Source organism: Cherax quadricarinatus, chromosome 29 (assembly GCF_038502225.1).
Source record: "Cherax quadricarinatus isolate ZL_2023a chromosome 29, ASM3850222v1, whole genome shotgun sequence".
NCBI lineage: Eukaryota > Metazoa > Arthropoda > Malacostraca > Decapoda > Parastacidae > Cherax > Cherax quadricarinatus.
The window spans coordinates 18,448,185-18,457,342 of record NC_091320.1 but is presented as its reverse complement, the minus strand read 5'-3'; the positions used below and the strand labels follow the sequence as shown (position 1 = coordinate 18,457,342).

The 9,158-nt window shown below is 44.0% G+C and overlaps 1 long non-coding RNA gene across 1 annotated transcript; it reads right to left on the bottom strand.

Annotated features, from left to right (window-relative positions):
• Positions 1 to 6,097: 6,097 nt before the first annotated feature.
• LOC138853374 (uncharacterized) lies at positions 6,098 to 6,572 on the bottom strand. Its single transcript, XR_011392563.1, has 2 exons — positions 6,253 to 6,572; positions 6,098 to 6,139 (listed from the first exon to the last, which is right to left on the bottom strand). It is a non-coding gene; the product is annotated as an uncharacterized lncRNA (long non-coding RNA).
• Between the last annotated feature and the right edge of the window lie 2,586 nt (positions 6,573 to 9,158).

Below are 9,158 nucleotides of genomic sequence, written 5' to 3'. Positions count from 1 at the left end.
TAGCTGAGGGTAATATATGCCCTCACATGACACTGTCGGGAAACACTGCTGTGAATCTGATGCCATCAGAAGACTTAGAACCATTGGTGTATACTGCTATAGATTGAGAATGAGAGCGGAAGTGTTCAGGAAAAAGAGAGCGGGAAGCCACCATAGGTAGCTGGGCTTTGGCGCATGTCAGTGGGAAAAAACAGGCATGAACAGCGGGAACTTTCGAAGGGGGCAGGAAAAGTGAGAGGCTGCATAAACATAGAGAGGTAAACAAGGGCAACGAACAAATAAAGTTTACTAACATCAGTGACTATCCTATATATGGAAGGATTGTAGATTTCATGGGATCAAGCATAAAAGTGAAGGCAATGAGCATCACGGCGATCAGACAACGATGGAAAATTCACCTCTAATAGAGGCTCTCAACTGGGGATGAACGAAAGGCATCAAAGCACAGGCGGAGACCTTCGTAATGAATAGGATCTAACTTAGATAGATTTGCGGGAGAAGCTGCAGAATAGATCTGGTCACCATAATTTATCTTGGACAAGACTAGGGTGGAATGCAAATGGAGGAGAGTGCGACGATCTGCTTCCCATAAACGATTTGCAAGAACCTTAAGGAGATTTATCCAACCATGGCAAATTACCTTTAATGAAGAAATGTGAGGTTTCAACGTTAGCCGATGGTCAAAGGGCAGGCCCAGAAACCTGATCGTATCACATGTCGGAATACGTGAACCGTGTAAGTACAAGGGAGTATCCGGTATAAGTGGGCGTCTAGTGAAGGTAATGAATCAGGTTTTCATACTGGAAAATTTAAAGCCATGAGAAATGGTCCAATGGGAGACTCGATCTATCACAAAGTCATCAACATAGTGATGACCAAATATGCGAAGGAAGAATGGAAGCCAGGTCATATATAGCTAAGAGAAAAATAGTAGTACTGAGGACACAATGTTGTGGGACTCCTTCAGCTTGCACAAAGTCTGGAGGCACCAATATGGACCCAAAAATGTCTATCGGACAAGAATGCAGGGATGAAGTTTGGTAGATTACTGCAGAAGCTTAAGGAGTGGGCTTGGGTTAGAATGTTATACCTCCAAGTGGTGTCATATGCATTCTCTACATTGAAAAAGACCACTAGGACAGAGTGGTTGTTAACAGAGTCATTTCAAATACATGTATCAAAGTGGAGCAAGGGGTCTAAAGTAGAGCAGCCTTTGCAAAAGTCATACAGGTGAGGCAAAAGGCTATTGTGCATCTCTAAGAACCACATCAGACGTCTATTCACGAATCGTTCCATTGCCTTGCAGACCACACTGGTCAGGGCAATGGGACGATAGTGAGAGGTGTCAAGCACTGAGGCACCAGGTTTGTGAAACGTTAGTACAATAGCTGATTTCCAGTGTTGTGGGAGAACCCCTCACTCCCAAATTAGATTGAAAAGACGTAAAAGAAGAGGAAGGGCCATAGAATGGACATGGTGTAGCATACTGATGTGGATATCATCAGGTCCCAGTGCCGACGGCCGGCACATGGAAAGTGTGGACTCTAGAAGAGTAAAAGGTACGTTATGCGGCTCCAATCCACTGGAGGAGAAATCTAAGGGTAATTGCTCTTTGGGAGGTTTAGACACAAGAAATGATGGACAGAAGTGAAGCCCACAGGAGATATGGACAAGATAGTTTACAATTTCTGTGGCAACTTCTAAAGGTTCTGTGACATCAACTCCAGCAACCCCAAAACAGGAGCTGGGTCCAGAGTGTACTAACCTCACAATTTTCGCACCTTTCTCCAAATCACGCACATAGGGGAAGACGAGGTAATGGAAGACACACAGTCTCGCCAGCAAGCACATTTAGTGTCCTGTGTGACGTGGCGAGCAACTGCCCTTGCCTGCTTAAAATCCAACAGACACTGCGGGGTACAGTTATATCAATAATGGCCCCACACAGCAATTTTAAATGCACTGCGCGGGCGCACATAGGAAACCACCAAGGTACACATGTTTGAGAATGCCTACCTGAGGTTTGGGGGATAGAATGAATCACCACAGTCAGGACTAGGGTCGAAAATTGGTGCCCTAGTGTTGTGATAGAAACACAGGCCTTATCTCTAGGCTTTATTGAACATAGAATCTTCATAGTACTTCTGCAACAACAAAATATAATGGCTAGTACATTTAATAACTGCTTCTACAGGGATGGTGATGTCTTGAATATGTCAAGAGAAAAGTTATAACTACAGGCCAAATATTTAAACTCACCATGTAATCTGCATCACTAATATATGTAAAAGAAGAGAATCACACACCATGTGTTGGCGCCCATGACACACCAAACTGTTGTTGTTAAGGGCCCCGAGAGGTGGTGCAGTATTATCCTGTTGCTGCTAACCACAGGAGCAGTATCACTACAATCTCCCCCTTCTAAAATATCAGAGACAGTAATCTCCCAAACTGTTAGGTGGGCGACGTACACGTCCCGACCTTCGTAGCCCTTGAGCCTCTTCACCAGGTTCAATATTTTCCAGCGGGGTTTGACTAACTGCTGGAGCAGAATCCTCTATTTCTGTAGGGGTAGTCTCAAGGGGCTTTCCAGGAGAAAACAAAGCATCTTTCACATCTATTGGTGTATCTTGAGATTCCACACTAATGGGGATTTCAACTGGGGCTAAATGTCTTATAGATACTGTAGTCTCTTCACCATTTTGGTAGCGAATATGGGCGTAATGTGGATTAGCTTGCAGGAGCTCTACTTCTTCCACTAAAGGATCCGTCTTGTTCATCCTACGGTGACTCTTCAGGAGAACGGGTCCAGGATGACATAACCAAGTGGGCACGGAGGCTCCCGTAGAGGAACGACGTGAATAGTTGAGGAGTCTTTCATGAGGGGTTGCATTAGTAGCTGTGCACAGCAATAATCTAATAGAGTGAAGAGAATCAGGTAGGACAGTTTGCCAGTGTTCAACAGGTAGATTGCGCGACTTCAATGTCATTGTAACTGCCTTCCATATAGTACCATTGAACTGCTCCACTTGACCATTGCCTTGAGGGTTGTAGCTTGTTGTTCTGCTGCAGGCAATAAGTTTGTTAGCCAAAAACTCCTGATGTTCGTTACTCATGAACGAGGATCCCCTCTCTGAATGGATATAAGCTGGCATACCAAAAATACAGAACAACTGTGAAAGACAACTAATAACAGTTGAAGCAGTCATATTTGCACAGGGGAACACAATGGGAAACCTTGAATATTCATCTACTATGGTAAGGAAATATCTATTCTGATTTGTGCTTGGTAGAGGTCCTTTGAAATCTATATTCAGTCTCTCGAAAGGCTGGGTGGATTTTATGAGATGAGTCTTCTCTGGCTGATGAAAGTTTGGCTTGCACTCTGCACATACTCTGCATGCTCTGATCACTTGTCGCACATCTTCCACTGAGTAGGGCATGTTCTTTGATTTGACAAAATGGTACAGGCGTGTAACTCCTGGGTGACACAAAGCCTTGTGGAGCGCTGAGAGTGATTGCAAATCATGACATGCTGCTCCACAGTGGGACCTAGAGAATGCATCAGGCGAGATGTTCTCTTGACCCGGTCGGTACAGAATATCAAAGTCATAACACGATAATTCCATCCTCCAGCGTAATATCTTGTCATTCTTCACCCTACTTTTGTGCTTCTTGTCGAACATATACATCACGGACCGTTGGTCAGTCCTTATGGTGAAATGTCTACCAGTTAAATAATGCCTCCAGTGGCGAACTGTTTCTATTATGGCCTGAGCTTCCTTTTCTACAGCAGCATAACACTTCTCTGATCCTTGAAAAGTTCTCGAAAAGAAGGCTACTGGTCGTCCTGCCTGAGATAAGACTGCAGCAATGGCAATGTCAGATGCATCCGTTTCCACTTCGAATGGTAGGGACTCATCAATGGCTTGAACTACTGAGTTTTCAATGTCCTGTTTAAGAGTATGGAAAGCGGCTTCTGCTTCCTTTGTCACAGGAAATGTGGTAGCACTCAATGGGTGGACTTTACTTGAATAGTTGTAGATCCATTGTGAGTAATAAGCAAAGAGACCAAGAGTTCTTCGGAGTGACTTTTTGTCTTGAGGCATTGGAAGTTCCCATAGAGGTCGTAGTCGTTCAGGGTCTGGGAATATTGAACCTCCTTCCACTACATAACCAAGGATGCTAAGCCTTTTAGTTGAAAAAGTGCACTTTTCCTCATTGTAACTGATATTTTTCTTCTTGGCGGCTTCCAAAAACTTATCAAGGTTTGCATCATGTTCCTCCTGGGACTTGCCACAAATGGTAACATTATCTAAATACGCATAAGTTCCCATGAGTTGCTCTTCCTGAATGAGTGAATCCATAATTCGTTGGAAGCAGGCTACCCCATTGGTGACTCCAAAAGGGACTCTGGTAAACTGATACAGGCCATCACTAGCCTGAAACGCTGTATATGGTTTATCTTCCTTCCTTATAGGGACTTGATGATAGGCACTCTGTAGATCAATTGTGCTAAACACATAGTACTGAGCAATTTTGTTCACTGTATCATCAATTCGAGGTAGAGGGTACCCATCAAGAAGCGTAAATTTGTTGATTGTCTCAGAGTAATCGATAGCCAGTCTCCGTTTCCTATAATCATCCTTAACAACAACAACCTGTGCACGCCAAGGGGAATTACTCGGTTCTATAATACCCTCCTTCAGCAGCCTCTGAGTTTCCTTCTCAATGAACATCTGATCCTCATAAGAATAGCGGTGTGACTTAGCTGATATAGGATGGCAATCCACGGTAAGATTTGCAAAGAGCTTTGGTGGGTCTACCCTTAAAGTGCTAAGTCCACAGACAACAAGAGGAGGTTGTTCACCTCCATATATTAAGGAGACACTATCATGCAGCTTCTGAAAGTCCTGACCAAGGATAACATCAGAGCACAGTTGTGGCAGAATAGCTAAATGTACATCTTGATAATCCTTTCCATTAACTCTGAGATTTACCTTACAAAACCCTAAGGTCTGAATAGAGAGAGATGTTGATGCCATGGAAACGGTACCTGATGAGTGATGTACAGTCAAGGAGAGGCGTTTAACTAAGTCAAGGTTGATGAAGCTCTCTGAGCTGCCACTATCAATAAGACCATCTACTTCTGTTCCATTGATGAATACTTTCATAACTGCCTTTGACAGTGAATTTGGAGTAGCTGCAGAAGTCACTGTTGCTAGAGTCGCATGATCACTGGAGTGTGTGGAGGCACTAGCTCTTGTTGATGCATTAGCATGACATACTTTAGCAAGTGACCTTTCTTGTGGCATTTATGGCACATTGCTTCACGAGCAGGACACTTTGGACGTGGATGTCTTGAAAAACCACAAAAGAAACACACCGTACCTGCTGCTGTCACTGAGGCAGGTTCCACAGTAACTTCATTGCAAGAGTCTTGGTCAGGAATTGCAGCATTTACAACTCGAGAAGGCTGAGTTGTACTGTATACTTCAGAATTCTTCTGGGCTGAATCTAGAGCTCTTGCCTGGCCGAAGGCAGTGGCTAAGTCGAGAGTTGTATTCTCCAATAAACGCTGCCTTATTATTGGTGATTGCAGGCCACTGATAAACGCATCCCTGATGGACTCTTCACAATACTGAGCAGCTGTCACTGCTTGGAAATGACAGTCCTTACCTAAAATTTTCAGTGCTTGAAGGTATTCCTCTAAGGATTCATCAGTCTGCTAGCGGCGAGTTGCAAGGCGATAGCATGCAAAGATTTCATTTGTAGGTTTAATATACTGAGACTTGAGGGTTTTGATAGCATCTTCATAGGTATTACACTCAGAAATAGCCTCATATATCTTAGGTGACAGAAAATTGATAAGCAGACTTAGTTTATCTAGATCTTTTTTAGGAAGGGCTCCCAAGAAGTTTTCGAAAGTCTTAAACCAGTGCTTCCATTCCTGAGCAGCCATTGATAAGCTGGGGTCACAGTCTAGCCTCTCAGGTTTCAGTAAACGCTCCATGTTGTGATGTAGTCTAGCACAGGATCACCACCAGGTAGCCCAGGATTCTATGTTCAATAAATTGTTGTGATAGAAACACAGGCCTTATCTCTAGGCTTTATTGAACATAGAATCTTCATAGTACTTCTGCAACAACAAAATATAATGACTAGTACATCTAATAACTGCTTCTACAGGGATGGTGATGTCTTGCATATGTCAAGAGAAAAGTTATAACTACAGGCCACATTTAAACTCACCATGTAATCTGCATCACTAATATATTGATGTAAAAGAAGAGAATCACACACCATGTGTTGGCGCCCATGACACACACCAAACTGTTGTTGTTAAGGGCCCCGAGAGGTGGTGCAGTATTATCCTGTTGCTGCTCCCCACAGGAGCAGTATCACTACACCTAGTTCATCAATAGATGACGAAAGGGGGTCCTCACAACAGGTGGTAAGACGGGAGTATAATTCCCAATCTGCTGGAGTAAATTGCCAACGAGGGTTACGAAATGGTCGGGTATATGTAGCAGAAGAAAGAAGGATAGGAAAGTGATCACTATCAGGTAAATCTGGAAAACAGACCACATGAAATCAAGTGCAATGGGCGAGGAACAGATGGAAAGATCAATGAAGGAGAGAGACTGAGTGCGAGAGTCAAAATAGGTAGAAGCACCTATATTTAAAACATGAAGAGGGTGAGAAGGGAGAAGTCTCTCCAACTGATCACCACGAGAGTCGCAGTGGGATCCTCCCCACAGGTGATGGTGAGCGTTAAAATCACCCAACAGCAAGATGGGTGGCGGTAGAGAAGAAATTGGAAATGCAATATCAGAGATACAGAATGCACAGGAGAGAGAAAGAGAACGAACTGCAAATCATCTGTGTAAATAAATCTGAGCTGCAGTATAATGAAGTGGGGAACAAATAAAAACTTGTTGACACGGTATATCAACACGCACAAGAAGCAAACTTTCATTAAAAGATTCGTCAGGTAAAGGATCTTTAGAATATAATAGCACATAGCCCGAAATGAGGCAAATGACAGCACAATGAATTTTGGGCTCTTGCAGCCCAACACATACTGGGGACAACTGGGAGAGCAATACTTGGAGTTCTCCCCGATTGTCCCTAGGGCCACGAATATTCCATTGTAAAAAAGACATTATGTACAGAAATAAAATTGGAAATAATAAGAAACGATAAAACCTATGGGCTACTGGGATCTGTAAAGTCAACGTGTGGGGATAATGGTAAGCGTGTAAGGAAGAATGTGAATGTTGCGGAGGAATAGATTGTTGCAAGGGCCATGAAATAGAAGGGGTAGAGGGAGTCCCGGTGTCCATCGGAGGTGTTGTCTCCGCAATATAGCTGGAAATAGCATCTATGTCTCAGTTGTTAACTAAGCCGACAATGGCATGTCAGAGACAGGAGAGGTGTTGCAAGGAAAGGTTGGAGGAACTACAGTGGCAACCAAAGAGGTCTGAGGGGGGCAGGGAGTATGAACCTGGAGAGATGCATTGGCTGAGGTAGAAGAGGCCTGCAGTGTAACAGGAGAGGAAGGAGGTTGGAGGGTAACTATGGAGGAAGGCAGGGGAGGGAACAGGAGAAGAGGGGACTCCATGAGGGGGAGGGTGAACATCTACCTTTGTGTGAGAACTGGAAAGAGGGTGAGAACGAGGCTCCGAGGTAGGAGATACATCTTGTGCAGGTGATGGACCAGAAGAAAGTGCAGGTCTGCAAGGTTTCGTAGACTGAGAAGCAAGCGAGTGAGATGAAGTTGGAGGAAGTGGTACAGAGGTAGTAGTGTCAGAGGGTAAAGCTGCAAAAGAACTAGAAATGGGGCGACCCCGGAAGACACAGACGCAGAGGGACTGAAAGGCATTAGGACCGTCGAGGTTGGAGGTCTTGGAGGTCTTCGGGCTACCCGAGTGTATAGGACATGTGGGAGTTTACCTTGAAGGCGGAGCCGAGAGACAGCCATAGCGTAAGCAAGACCCTCACTCTGCTTAAGATAACGGATCTCTCTTTCATTACGATAAACCTGGCAATGGCATAAAAAGGAAGGATGAGGCTCCTTGCAATTAAGACAAGGGGGGGAAGACTACATGACGAATGGGAGTGATCTGCTGGGTGTCCAATATGGAAAATTTTATAGGAGTGATTACTTGTATGTACCTCAATATTACATGCATACGAGTAATCTCCTTGGGAGACAACAACGATATTGTTTACCATAGTCACCCATGTAGACATGTGAGAAAATTTAACCACCTCTGGTCACTGCAGGTGGCCCCCTCAACCCTCACAATCTTATCCATATCTATCCGAGACCAGTATAAATTGGGTAGTACCCTCAAGTACGGCACTACTAATTAATTGTGGACTATATAGATTATATTAGTTTAACTGAATGAAGGGGGAGGGGGGGTAGGTTACACATGGATATACCCATCAAGGAAAAAACACTTGTACATAATCCCACCACTTACCAGATATTCTCTGGGGGTCACTTGATGTAGCTGGATCACCCATAACCTATCCAATTACAACATACCTAACCGGCCAATATCAGTCTGCTATAACTAGAAGGGTTACTTAACTGTGGGTGATTGATACTCCTTATTTCCTCCATTCACCATCTCATTTCGATGTCCTGCTACACCGACACGGTTCTCATTCCAGCAGGACGAGGTATCCATTGGTTTGTCCCGGTTTAGAAGTCGTGACTCAATGAACTTCACTTTCCTCGACACGGGAACAACGAGGTCTAATGTGTTCACTCGGAGCAAGGCGACTTATTTCACTTCACACATTCTCTTAACTTAGCGTTATTATCAATAATTACATTACAATTCACAAGACGATTTAAAGTCTCATAATTATTAAGCACATTAGAGATCACTCCATTAAGATCTGAGACCGATGAGTGATGATTAAACCAAGGGTAATTTTCCCTGGGACACAGTCCATGGTGACGCGCCAGTCACCCCGGTCCTACCCTTATTCACTCATTTTACCACTTTATTACGGTGGTCCCATAAATCACGTTCCCTCACTCTCCACCAGGAACAGTTACGACACTTCCTATTATGAAATGAGGCCTATATTAATCCTTAGGCCACCGTGAACGCCAATTTCCTGGTTCCATGCTTTCC